The sequence below is a fragment of the Argentina silus genome, assembly GCF_951799395.1.
Source record: "Argentina silus genome assembly, chromosome: 10".
NCBI lineage: Eukaryota > Metazoa > Chordata > Actinopteri > Argentiniformes > Argentinidae > Argentina > Argentina silus.
This window is the reverse complement of record NC_139664.1, coordinates 7331707-7344781: the sequence shown is the minus strand read 5'-3', so window position 1 is coordinate 7344781 and position 13075 is coordinate 7331707.

The window sequence follows — 13075 nt, the reverse complement described above, 5'->3', positions numbered from 1 at the left end:
CTGTGCCTAGATCACAGGGCTCTCCAGGACTAGGGTTAAACAACTACAGGGAGGGACTTAGGACAACCTTAGTGTATGTTTCTTTGTATGTTTTGGTATATTAATTCATTTGTGTATCTTTGTTCTGTCCATAAGATAAAAGAATACAAAAATATATTCTAGTCTGTTAGGGTAAACTTGTTGAAGCAGCTGTATATTTTGTTTTGGTATGGCAAAAGTGATCTCTTTTTGTGAAAAATCTTAATTTAATATATTAGTGGAATGTTAGAATTATTTCAGATGAAAATAAAAGCTATATTGAACAAGGTGTGTTTTATGTACGACACTCAGTGAGTACTCTATTGATGTTCCCTTCCAGGTGAATCGAGGCTGTGGTGAAGAGCTCCTAGGGACTAGAGAGAAGGGTGCAGTGTAATGAAGGGCAAAACAATATTGTGTTATGAGAAGGAAACGATGGTTACAATCAATCAATACAATCAATACACTGTGGAGATCTTTTTTTTTAATTACCTGCATCACACATTTATTGGATTTGGAACCAAATTACTGTTTTTGAATTGTATGTGCAGGTAGGTTATCCAGAGAATAGGCCACCATCCATATTGAATTAAGTGGGTATTTTAATTCTATTTATTTGTAAGTACTAAATAATTCCATTGGCCTTGTACATTTCTATTTCTTGCCAAAAAACTCAAGTTATAGAACATGCCTGTTTGAACTAAAATGCATACATTACAGACTGTTCATACAACAGAGAAGAAGCAAAAACAGAAGCCCATCCTCTTCAAATATGCATTTAAAGTAAACTAAGTACACTAAGAAAATTGCTTTTGCAAGAAAATAACTATTTAAATTAACTTTGCACAAAGGAAAATCATATTTCTGAATTGATGTGCCTTTTAACAAGGCAGAGATCACAAACAACTTTGACTGCAAACCACTGCTAACCTTTTGCTGCACCCAAACTCTTACATCCTCTACTGTATCTAAACTATTTACACAACAGGCTCAAGTTAACTACCTATCCCCAGTTGTGTGCTTTGTGCCATGACCTGAAGCAGTTTCGGCCTGGTATGAGACAGAGCACCACCTTGCAGGCCTCACACTGCCAGATGGTCTTGAACCTCTTCTCCTCTTGTTTACAATGGAGACAGCGCTTCCTGCCCATGGTAGCCCTCAGGGAGCGTGGGACGGACAGGGGGTCGTTCAGGGGCACAGGGCAGCATCTAACCTTTGTCTTTTTCTTCTTCTTCTTCTTCTTCTTCTCCTTTGGGGGTGTAAATACGCTTGACTTCAAGGTAGAGGGTGGAGCAACATGTGATCTCAAGGTAAAGGGTGGGGCCACACCTGACCTCAATGTAGGGCGCGTAGGTACACCTGACATGCAGGTAGGGGACAGGGTCGTGGCTGACTTTGCTCTAAGCTTAGACTTCACAGGGCTAGGGGTCCACGGGCTGGGGGGACGCCTAGTTCTCTTCACTTGCGGCCTACCAGGTGGGCTGGTGGTCTTTTCTGGTAGTTCAGACACAGGGACTGGGGCATGGGATGGCTCCAACATCCTGTAGGAGTTGGAATAGAAAAACATTGTGTAAATAAACCTAACATACAGTGCCTATGCGTAAGTAATGGGACAGTGAAACATTTTTTTTCTTCTTTTGGCTCTACAAGTTTGGATTTGATCAAACAATTACTGTGAGTTTAAAGTAGAGATTCTCAAGTATTTGATGGTATTTGTATACATATTGGTTTCACCATTCAGAAATTACAACACTTTAGCTCCCCTATTTCAGGGTATCCAAAAGTAATGGGACAACATGTATAGCTGCCACTAGAACTGGCTAAGTGTAAAGTTCTTGACTGGCCAAGTCAATCTTCAGATTTAAATCCAACTTAATATGCATTTGATTTCCTAAAGATATGATTTTAGGCAAAAATTCCTAAAAACAAAACAACTCAAGATGGCTACTGCAGTACTGACAAAGCATCACCAGAGAAGATTGCATGCAAAGGATTGTTGACCAAATACTAAACATGAGTGCTTAATTTGGACATTTGATAAATCTGTCCCATCACTTGTGGGTACCCTGAAACATGGGAACTGCATAAAATTGTGTTGTAATTTCAGAATGGTGAAACCAATATGTACACAAATACCATCAAATAAAAGCTGAGAATATCTACTGTACCCTTGTAGTAATTGTTGTAAAATATGTAGAGCCAAAAGAAAAAAAAATGCTTCACTGTCCCATTACTTATGCAGGGCACTGTATCTGACTCATATCCTCCACAACTGCTGTAAAAGTGAGGGAAATAAAGGAGTACTATATAGAGATTCTTGTGTGGATATGACTAGTGTGTGACCTGGCTATCTTCACAGGCTGTTTGGCGGGTGACTTCCTGGTCTCTGGTGGCTCAGACACTGAGCCCGAGGCTGGCTCCTTCTTCCTGAGGGAGGTAAACAAATAAAACTGTATGAATAACTGAAATGCAGGGAGTGAATGAGAATGGATACAATGTCTGTATAGATTATATGGCATGTATACAGTATATCTGTCATTGTCATTTAATATCAACAACAACAACAAAATTAAATATACCAAAAATATAAATAACATTAAAATAACTAAAACTAAATAACATTAACACAAATCACTGAGTAGTTACAGAATAATACTTTTTGGTGCTGTTGATAAGCTCATACCAAGACCACTTGTTCTTTGGTCTAATTGTACAACTCTATTACTCACAGGTCATGGGGTGGGAAACGTCTCCTCCTCCCTCTAGTGGCATATGGAGGACTAAACAAAGGGAATGGATTTTACATCAGTAAAGTAATCCATTAAAGCTGATATGTGGCGTACACAGCCACAAGAATTCCAGTTCCATCTAATTAAATACCTATAAAGAGCCATTGCATTGTTTTCCAATTTGCCAGTAAAGATGAAATGACTGTGACTAGAGTCGGGGTAATTCATCCAGTTTCATCTCAAGTGTAACCGTTTGGGATTAAATCCTACAATAGATTATGTTTATAGACCGAGAGGACGAAGACAGTCCTTCCAGTCCAACTGCAAAATGTAAGCATCAAGTTTCCAAGCAGGGTTACTCATTATGTAAGGTCCAAGCCAACTCTGCTACAAAATGCAATGCAGGAATTTGAATGCCTGCTGCAGGTTTTGGAAATTTAAACTCACTTCTTTATATTGGTTTGGAAATGACACTGGGCCTTCTGGTCTTGCTGTCCGGCAGGTGGGCTGGAGATGGTTTTCTGTGTGGACTTGCTGGTCTCTGGTTGTTCACACACAGTAGCCAGTTCTATCTCCAACCTTCTATGAGAGGAAATAAACAACAAAATAAAACTGTTATATGGTTGTTATGCATATTCATAATTAATATACTATGCAATGGCTGTGCATGTCAACCCTGTAACAATATAACCACTAATCACTTAGAGGAAAAGTCTTTGATGCAGTTGAACTGCAAATAAATTAGTAGGTGCTAGGCTACGGAAGAAGAAAAAATAAGAGTTTTTTGTGACTTGGCTAACTAGACTATATAAACGTCAAATGGTGGGAAAAGTCATAGACACCTTCTCTGTCGCCTGGTAATATTTGGACTAAAAACAATGGAAATAGATTTAGATTTGTATTTCATGATGTTTATTGAGTTATCGTGTAGCCTATAAAGTGCTGTGGCCCCGCTAACTGCGTTTGAAAGAGCAAACGGTTATGTTGACTAAGGGCATGCGGTTCTTTCTCCATACAACTCAGAAATGCAGGCCGGCAAAAAAAAAAAATGAATAGGCGTACTGTATTTGCCAGTGATGTTTTACCTAGTATTCTAGGTAGTTAGACCACTTGTCAATGTCGAATTTCCTGCGCAACCTTGTACTGAAATTATGTTTACCTTATGTCCCGGTTCAGGACTCAGGAGCAGCAAAGGACTCATTACCTACCTCATTACTAAGTGCCTGCACATATTGAGTAGAAGTTAAAGCATTCGGAATTGTAGGCTACACAAACTCGCCTCTTTATCATGGTCCTGGACAGTCCACGCATCATCAAAGCTGCAATTAAGTTACTTTGCCTTGGACGACGCGCTCACTCAAGTCAATCAATGCGATATCCGGTGGTCAACGATGGTGGTCAACTAAATTAATCCGCGCCTCACGAACCAAGTAAAGTTGTTCAAATAAATTCCTCACTGCTGTCTAAAGCGAGAACTTACTGCTGCACGGTTTGAATGTACACTGTTATTTTAACAGTTCATACTGAAGGTTATAAACGGACTACAACCTGTTTGATCATCCAAGAAGCCACGTGAATATAGGCCTAAACAGGTAAGACATCGAAAAAGCGGATACAATAAGCAGGAAAGCCCTACTGTTTTTTTTATTGATTATTTATTTTTATTTATTTTTATTTAAATCCAAAGCTAACCATCATAAAACTTCTGTTGTCCAAAATAAACTATTATTATAAACTAACTAATGACATGACAGTGTGAGCAATTTTATTAAAAATGTGTTGATGCTGAACAAAAGTATACGTAGACTGCAATAATGTAGCTTAATAATGTAGGCTACTGTGTTATTCGATGAAAACTAAAATGATCTGGTAGGGCGAATGGATCTGTTAATTATATGTTCCCGCCACGAGATGCTTAGGCGTTCTCTGCGTGCGGTTGCCATGACTTTCTTGTGTTTGTACCAAAAGTTGACGTAATGATGACAAAAGAAAATTGCGTTCTGTCCACACCATTTATAAGTCGCAACATTTTCAAACTGCGTGTATAATCTGATTTGTGGACATGGAGAACAGCAAGGGTGACCAACCCCCTGAGAAAAATCTAATAGGGCCATCGCTGCCTGTCTCAGAGTCTGTGTTATTTGACGGCCAGCCAGAATGCCCGAGGTCAGCGCAAGGGAACAGAGAGATCTTCTCAACACTTAGCAACGATTCAGGGACTACTGCAGGTAGGGCCAGACACAGTGCTGAGCTCTGCAGAGATCTAGAGGCCCAACTCAGAAGCTTCAATGGTCCAGCTCTGCGCAGTGACTTCTGTGAAGATCCTGCCTCTTTGAATGACTCTTTTTCCAGAGAGCTTGGGGCTATGGGCCTTGAGTGCTCTGAGGCATCAAGCTCACACCTGGTGACCAGGACAGACCCCTGCCCACAGCCCACTGTGCTTCTACAGACCACCCCGCCTGGTTCTCCAAGCCCACAGCCTGTGGCTACCTCTGGGGATTGGACCACTGAGACAGCTCCATCCCTTCATGACTTTATCCCCCCTCAGACGTTCACTGAGGTGCTTCAGTCAAACAGTGGAGGATATGATACCTATGAACAGCTTCTCTATCAGCTTACCGATTTCATCCCGACCAATAGCTACCATGATGAGTTTACTACAGCTGCTGATTTAAGCCTGACTGACCTTGAAGCTGCTACACTAATGGGACCAGGCTGTGTTATGGATAACACTGATCTACTGCTACTTACCAGCACACCTCCTCCTGCCTATTCACAGACCCCCGGATCCACCCAGGCTGAGAGACCCAGTCTGGACATTGTCAGAGCCCTGACCACACCGTCCTTTATTCCTCCACTATCCCAGCATGCCATGCCCGAGGCGGAGGAGGCCACACCGCTGCTCTCCCAGGACTCCAGCTTCGAGTTGGATTACTTACCAGAGAACCCGTGGCCCCAAGCTATGGAGTACTTCTGGCCACAGGGGTCAGTCACCAAGGCTCTGGCAGCTGCCCCTCAGGCTCCATACACCCACCCCACCACTGCAGCCTCCCAGGCTCCTGACACCACCACCACCCTCCTCTCTGCCTCTCCTATGGCCTCTCAGCCCAGCAACCCACAGTCAATCAGCATCAATGACGCCGACCAGATCCACATCCAGGTCATTGCTACCGCTGTTGCCGGGGTCAAAGAGCCGGTTGTCATAGAGACTGAGGAGAAAGGAGACTGTCACAGCCTCATCGCCATGGAGCCCCAGTCCTCGTGCAGTCTGCTGGTGGCGGAGAAGCCGGCAACGATTGCAGCAGTGAAAGAGGAAGGGGGGGAGAGGCAGGAGGAGGAGAGCACTGTGTGCTGTTTCTTCTTATGCAGAAGGAACACTAAATAAATACACTATTTGTTTTGAAGTAACCTATTCTACTGTGTATTTTTCATTGTGGTGGCTATACCAATTTTGAAAATACAATAATGATATGTGAAACACATGTGAAAATGACCTTGATGAGTCATTGTATATTCATTGGTACATGTTCATGGTTAATAATGTGTGTGAATGAAAACATGAGTTTAATAACATCAATGTCCTTTTTTTATTTTTGTGGACACCACACGTTGATATTACAGAGACATGTCAGTGTTCATATGGTGTTGCCTATATATTGCGAATGATATTATTTGGCAAAAACCAACATGTTGGGTTGGATCACAGGACATTGTACAACCTCCTGTAGGTCTTCTTCAAAGCCCACTTCCACTGTCCGCAGGTGTTCTTGGCACCTCCTTGATTGGATGGAGACTCAACTCATCTTGTGTATCCCTGGCCAAAATCAGTCCCCTATCGAAACGTGTCATCTAAAGCTGATAGACACTATAGCCCTCTGGGGTTGGAATGATTATATCCCCTTGCAGCAGTTTTTTTTTTTGCAGTATTTTGGTAAATTCTATGTGCCTTTGTTCACTAGATATTGATTTCCGCTGTTATTATTATTATCAAAATGGAAATCCATAAATCCACTAAGAAGCATGTTTTTCTATTGGAGGTCAAGATAGTGTTTTGTGGTTCTCTGTACTCACTCCATTCCTATCCTAACATTGCGTCCTTTCTGACTATTACGTTTATCTCTGGCCTGTAGATGGCAGCATGAGTAGATGAATAGTCAATTTGAAGAGGCCCAACTATTCAAAAAGGAGCCAGGCCCACTGATGATTTTGATTCACAGTATTTATAAGTTTATCCATCCTGAAGACATTTCTATGAGCCGCAGTTCTCAGTCATTTTCCAGAACTACAGAATTATTTTAGATGTTTTTATAGCTCAGTGGTCAACAATGTTTGTATATTTATAATGAGTTGAATATTGACCAGTCTCTTTGGAACATGTGTGAGCCTGTACAACACTACAAATATCTCATATACCATTAGGCATGGCAGTGACATGAGAAATGAGGCCTATTTTTCTTATATCCTCTCTCTACCATAAAAGTGTATTTAAATGAACACTGTGATTAAATCAACCTATCCTAAACTGCTAGAGGCCTAAGTTTGTGTTACTGTGTTAGATATTAACTAATACATTTACTTCATATTTATGATTGAAGAATTAGGTTATAGAACAATATTGTAATGCGTTGACTGTATACAAAATAGCCTGTGTATAATGTAAAACGTTTCTCTTTCTCTCATGCATGCCCCTATATGGACAGGTGTACATTGTATCCAGTGTTTGTTTGTAATGCAATGCGCTTGAATTAGATTAGAAATGTAGGTATCAGTGCTATTGCACTCTTCCAAATGACCATAGCTCTGTCTCCCCCCTCTCTCGTGCACGCGCCTCTTTCTCCTCAGCAGCGCCACAGCCACCACGTCGCCATGGAAACCGCTGAGAGACACACGTCGAGAGTGAGAGATGGGAACAGAGCTGTGGGGAGAGATGGAGCGAGAGAGAGGAGAGAAAGGGGACAATGAGGGACTGCGAGGGAGACATGAAAGGTTAGGGTGTTACCATACGGGGTGGGCGCGCGTGCCCCAACCCCCCCAAAACCCAGCCAAGCCCCCCTTCACCTCTAACCTCCCCCCAGTTTCTAATTCTGAGCCCCCACCCCAGATCATTTTCCCCCTCTGTCCGTCCTCCCTTTTTACTGGCCCCCTACACACACCTCTGCCTCCCCATACCTCTCCCTCCTCTCCTTCTCCCCCATCTTTGCTCTCCATCCCTCTCGTGTCCAGACAGGCAGCTCGCATGGCGGGGATAGAGACGTTCACCGATGGAAGCACTGGTAAATTTTCACATCCAGAAAAGAAAGATTTCTAGGGGCTCAACTTTGCATAGTGATAACTTGTCTTTGCATAATGCTTCTTCCCTCGTCTCTGTCTGTCTCATACCCTCCTCTCTGTATCCCCTGATTCCCGCGATACTTCTACCTTCTCAATTATCTTCCTTTTCTGTTTAAATTCAAAACCCGAAAGACTTCGGTTCAATTTCGGGGAGACTATACTTACCCATGTTAGTGTCATAGAGAGAGACTGAGGGGAGAGAGAGAGATGGACAGAGAAATATCGGTCTTAATGATTTCTTGTGCGCGGGGCAGGGCTTTTCTTTTTATTGATTAGAAAGAAATTAATTCATAGGGGGCAACCCTTTTCCCGTCTCCCTCTTCTATACCCTGCCACTCTCTCTCTCTCGCTCCGTGGGCGAATGGCGCATGTCTTTCACCTGTTCTGCATGCTGTATTACTGGTGGTGATTCGCGGGAATATTTGATTTTGAATATGGGGTCGCTGTAGCCTACATTATGCATGCACGCGACATGTGCAGCTGTACGCGTTCGTTGACTGTCCCATGCGCGAATGCTAATATTACACACATGTTTCCATCTTTACAAAGCGACCTGTGTTGTCTTATCGTCATTGTTATGATTGAATATGTTTGTGATTATGACATGTATATTTAAATAGCAAGTGTAGCTGACAGACTGAGTTTTGCGATTCGTGAGAAGATAATTTGATATGAAATGTCCGATATGGTTAAGGCCTATCGCTCAAAAGATGTTCTGTGAATCTGAAAAGATGGCCATTTTAGCAATATCAAATTGCTACGTTCGAATTTCAATCGGCTGTGGGATAAGCTATAGGCCTATCTGCATTCAATACGACATGTAGGTGTTGTTTGTAGGCTATAGCCCAAAGCAATGACCATGAGATATTAATTGTAGTCCGTTGTTGCCGATAGGGTCTTTGTTGTTTGCTGCTTATAATTGTAACAATGTCTGCCTTGAGAGCATCTCACTGCATGCATTGGACGTGTTAACGTGCAGGCTATTATTTGTCCGTGAATGTGACAGTGTAAAGGCAATGTGTATTTAGTCGTATATAGGATGGGATTCGTAATCAATGTGGTCGATATTTGTTCGGCGGCATCCCCGATCCCCGCAGATAATAACACAATAACACGCCCGGTAGAGTGTTAGTGCGGTTGTAAGGGCTGATACCCCGCCGAAGGGAAATCGATGGACAGACTGAGTTAATTATGAGAAAATCAATTAAGAGGAGGGGATTTTGGCTTTATAAGGCCGGACGGTAAGCCTGCACCGGCAGAGGAGGAGAGGAGAGCGGCGGGACGGAGACACTCAGCCCCGACCGGGGTTCATCCTCTGTCCGCTCCGCTCCTCCATCTCGCTCACAGCTGGTTCTCGCACAAGGAGCTGTTCCTTATGATGTAATTGAACAAAGGCAACCTGATCTTATCTTTTAACCCAAATCCAAACATTATTGATCACTATGTTGACATTGTCAACGGCTTTGCTGGTAGTTGTTGGTTGTGTGTGTGTGTGTGTGTGTGTGTGTGTGTGTGTTTTTTATGTCACGATTTGAGTTTAGCCTAGGCTATAGCCTTTTGCGAATGATTGCTATATCAAATGTTACTGAAATATTATGTGTGTGTGTGTGTGTGTGTGTGTGTGTGTGTGTGTGTGTGTGTGTGTGTGTGTGTGTGTGTGTTCAAGCAGGGCTGATATTTGAAGAACCTATTGCCATTCTGGAGGTCATTATGTGGTTCCACATGCTGTTCACTGACCACGCGCGCCTTGATCATACAGGGTCACACACACCGAGACACAACAGAGATACTCACGGACTTACTGTACAGAAATATGCCCCATGCCCTTGTAGCCTATACCCCAAAAGACAGTGCCGCACAGGTTAATGAATGAGTTTATTGGTCAGTGGCCTGGCCATACACATAGCATAAAACAGGCTTTGGTGAGCTGACAGAATTAAATCATTGGATGATTGTCACTGGCGCAATAACTTCTAATCAGAGAAAGGGAGTGGATGATAGGCCTATAGTCACAGATGGAATTATCATTTGTTATGTTAGATAGTTTAGCTTGAATCATTATTCAGAATGTCTTTATCGAATTGGTTCTGTTGGCTATTTCGGTAGCCTATAAAGTCCATAGGCTACGGCAAGTTGTGTTACATTACTCCATCTGCATAGGCGTATTCATAATTTTACTGTCATGGGGAAAAATACAGTAGGCCTGTGTCCCTATTATATGGCTAACAATGAAGAGAGAACTGCGTACTTGAAATATTCTCAGATTTACGAGCTCGTCAATGTTCTCTCATTTCAAAGTCTTGATGAGGAAGATGAGGAAGAAGTATTTCTTTTTTACCCTCATATCGTCGCTTTTGTTATTTAATTGCAGGCAGCAAAGATTATTGTCATATGGGTTGCATTTCTCCCACCTGTATGGCCGCTCTTAACTATAAAGTATGGGCACCTCAATGCTAATCTAAATATTGATGATCATTTGAAGTCTGATTAATAACTGCTGTTTATGTCGTAAGCTTATGTCGTTATTCCTTTTTACAAGCATTAACAATGTGATGCAGATGTCAAGAGAAAAACGTGGGTGTGAAGGTGTGTGTGTGTGTGTGTGTGTGTGTGTGTGTGTGTGTGTGTGTGTGTGTGTGTGTGTGTGTGTGTGTGTGTGTGTGTGTCAGTGTCACTGTTTGGATTTCTGCGCTATAATGTAATTTACCATGCTTTTATTATGAAGGTGTGATGAATATTATGATGCACGTTTGCATTCTAAATTCACATGACAATTAAATAGAATAAAACGAAAGTAAAGTCATAGAATTACATTGTCCTCTAAGAAATGAATACCATCTCTGTTATTTAATCTAATGCTTTACTTGTAATATTTGAAACAAATATTCTTCCATTTACAGTAAAAAGCCAAGAGAATTCCTTAAATAGATCGAATGTATTTAGCCTTTCCTTACATGCAATTCATGAATAGATTTTTCTCATGCAAATATGTTAGCTAATGCATGCATAATAAATACGTGAATATTCAATTGTATTTGCATATCAATATTTAAAGAGAGTCAGTCGTTTTTGCTGCTTGGAATGTTAGGCTTCTCTTCTTACAAATGGGCATTTCACAATCCACAACTCAGAAATCATTGCTTCAGTTATATTTTAAATATTTGCTACTCTAACAATTCATTTTCATTTTTGAATATTCATAAACAAAACCCTCAAACAAAGTTGGCAAAATGATGAAATCAAATTCTATTCCAGTCGAATTTCAGTCGAATGAGAGACTATCAAGTCCCTCTTGTATAACAAAGTGCGTTTTAAGTTTGAGTTTGTTTTTCTGGAAAATATCCCTTTGCACAGTATTCTTCAGAAACAGTTCAAGGTGTTCGACCTAACCCCAAAATATATTCTCAGGTGCATTATTCCTTAATTCACGGAAGTTTATTAACCACATACCCTAAACTTAGGCAGTAAGCTTAGACTAATTTCGGTTTGTGTGAATATTGAAGCATGGAATGATGATGAGGCGAGACGGTCAGAACCCAGGGCAGAAAAATAGAAATCAAATATTTTTGATTTGAATAAATGAATAAAGCAAGAATTGTTAATCGAATCTGCAATTTTTTATTTTAATGAATTAGTCTTTGTTGCCAACTTCTAAATGAAAGCGGCTGAATAGCCGAAAGCCTACACATTATAAATTATGCCTTTTTGCTGGAAGATATGAGGATTTTTGCACCGTGGTAACGGCAAAGACAGGGACCATGGTTCCATATACGATATATTTAACTGGATTATTCGACTCGGAATATTTGAGGGCCTTGAATTCTCTCTCCACGAGTTGGTTGCTGTAAACATTCGTATGGAATCATGAGGCGTTTTGAGACACAGACCCATCACTGACATCAATGATCTTAGAATGTGTTTTTGTTTTAGCGTATGGATGTTAAGTAGGCTTAAACTTATCAATAGCCCACACAAATGATCAAATATGATATTTCACTTTTGAAATGGTCCAGTCATCTAAATGTTAAAATACGTCGTTATTCATGACAAATATAACCATGCAAATTTCTATAAAGATGAGACAAAATGTGAACATGTCGTCGGCTATACATTTTCCAGCGCAACTGTTTTGTGTCTCTTCATTATCTCTCCTAAACTTCGATTAATTTTCATAGAATCAAATGTAGGCTATTGTTTTAGTCTACTGATGTTGACTCATAAAGCCTATAGCATAATTAAAATGACCTCACCATCTCATTCTGTTTTGCAGGTGTTGCACAACGAAACCTTAAACTTGATAACCTAAAACGGTTTCAATGGCTGGTGGGCAATTTTGGTCTCCAACTTAACCGCATTGTACACTTTATCTAATGTCCGAAACAACATGGCCAACCTCTAGTGGATTTTATAGATTTTTGGGAAAACAGTTGACAGGCCTTCTTCACAAATCCTTGTGTGTCCACCTTATCAACAAAATACAGGCAGCCAGGGCGATAATTCTATGATGCAGCCCATATTGTGTATTTTATAAACTGTTTATTATGTCTCTTTACAAGTTACAGTAGGCTATGTGATAATGTATCCATAAACGAGGATTCTTAATACATGTTCCTATTGTTTTCCTTTATATTTTGTTGTAGACGTATTTCCAATTACTATCAGCACCACAGGCCATATAGAAATTAATCCATTTTCTGCGCCCGATTCTCCCCCAAATGGTCTGCCAGCTCTCCGCGGCCATGTGCACAATGCAGTAACGACTCGAGGGTCAAAGGCCGCTTGGCCAGTTCCTCAATTAATGCGGACAGATTGCAATTGCACGTCGCACCCTTTCTGTGACAAGTAGTGGCCAGCGTTGACCGTTAGACGACAGGACATGGGCCATATTTTAAAGTGAGATTTCGACGGTTTTCACCATAGGCATATTCATCATATTGCTTGATGTTTTGAAGAACAATTTATATAGATTATGAATATTTAGGCTCTAGACTTAAATT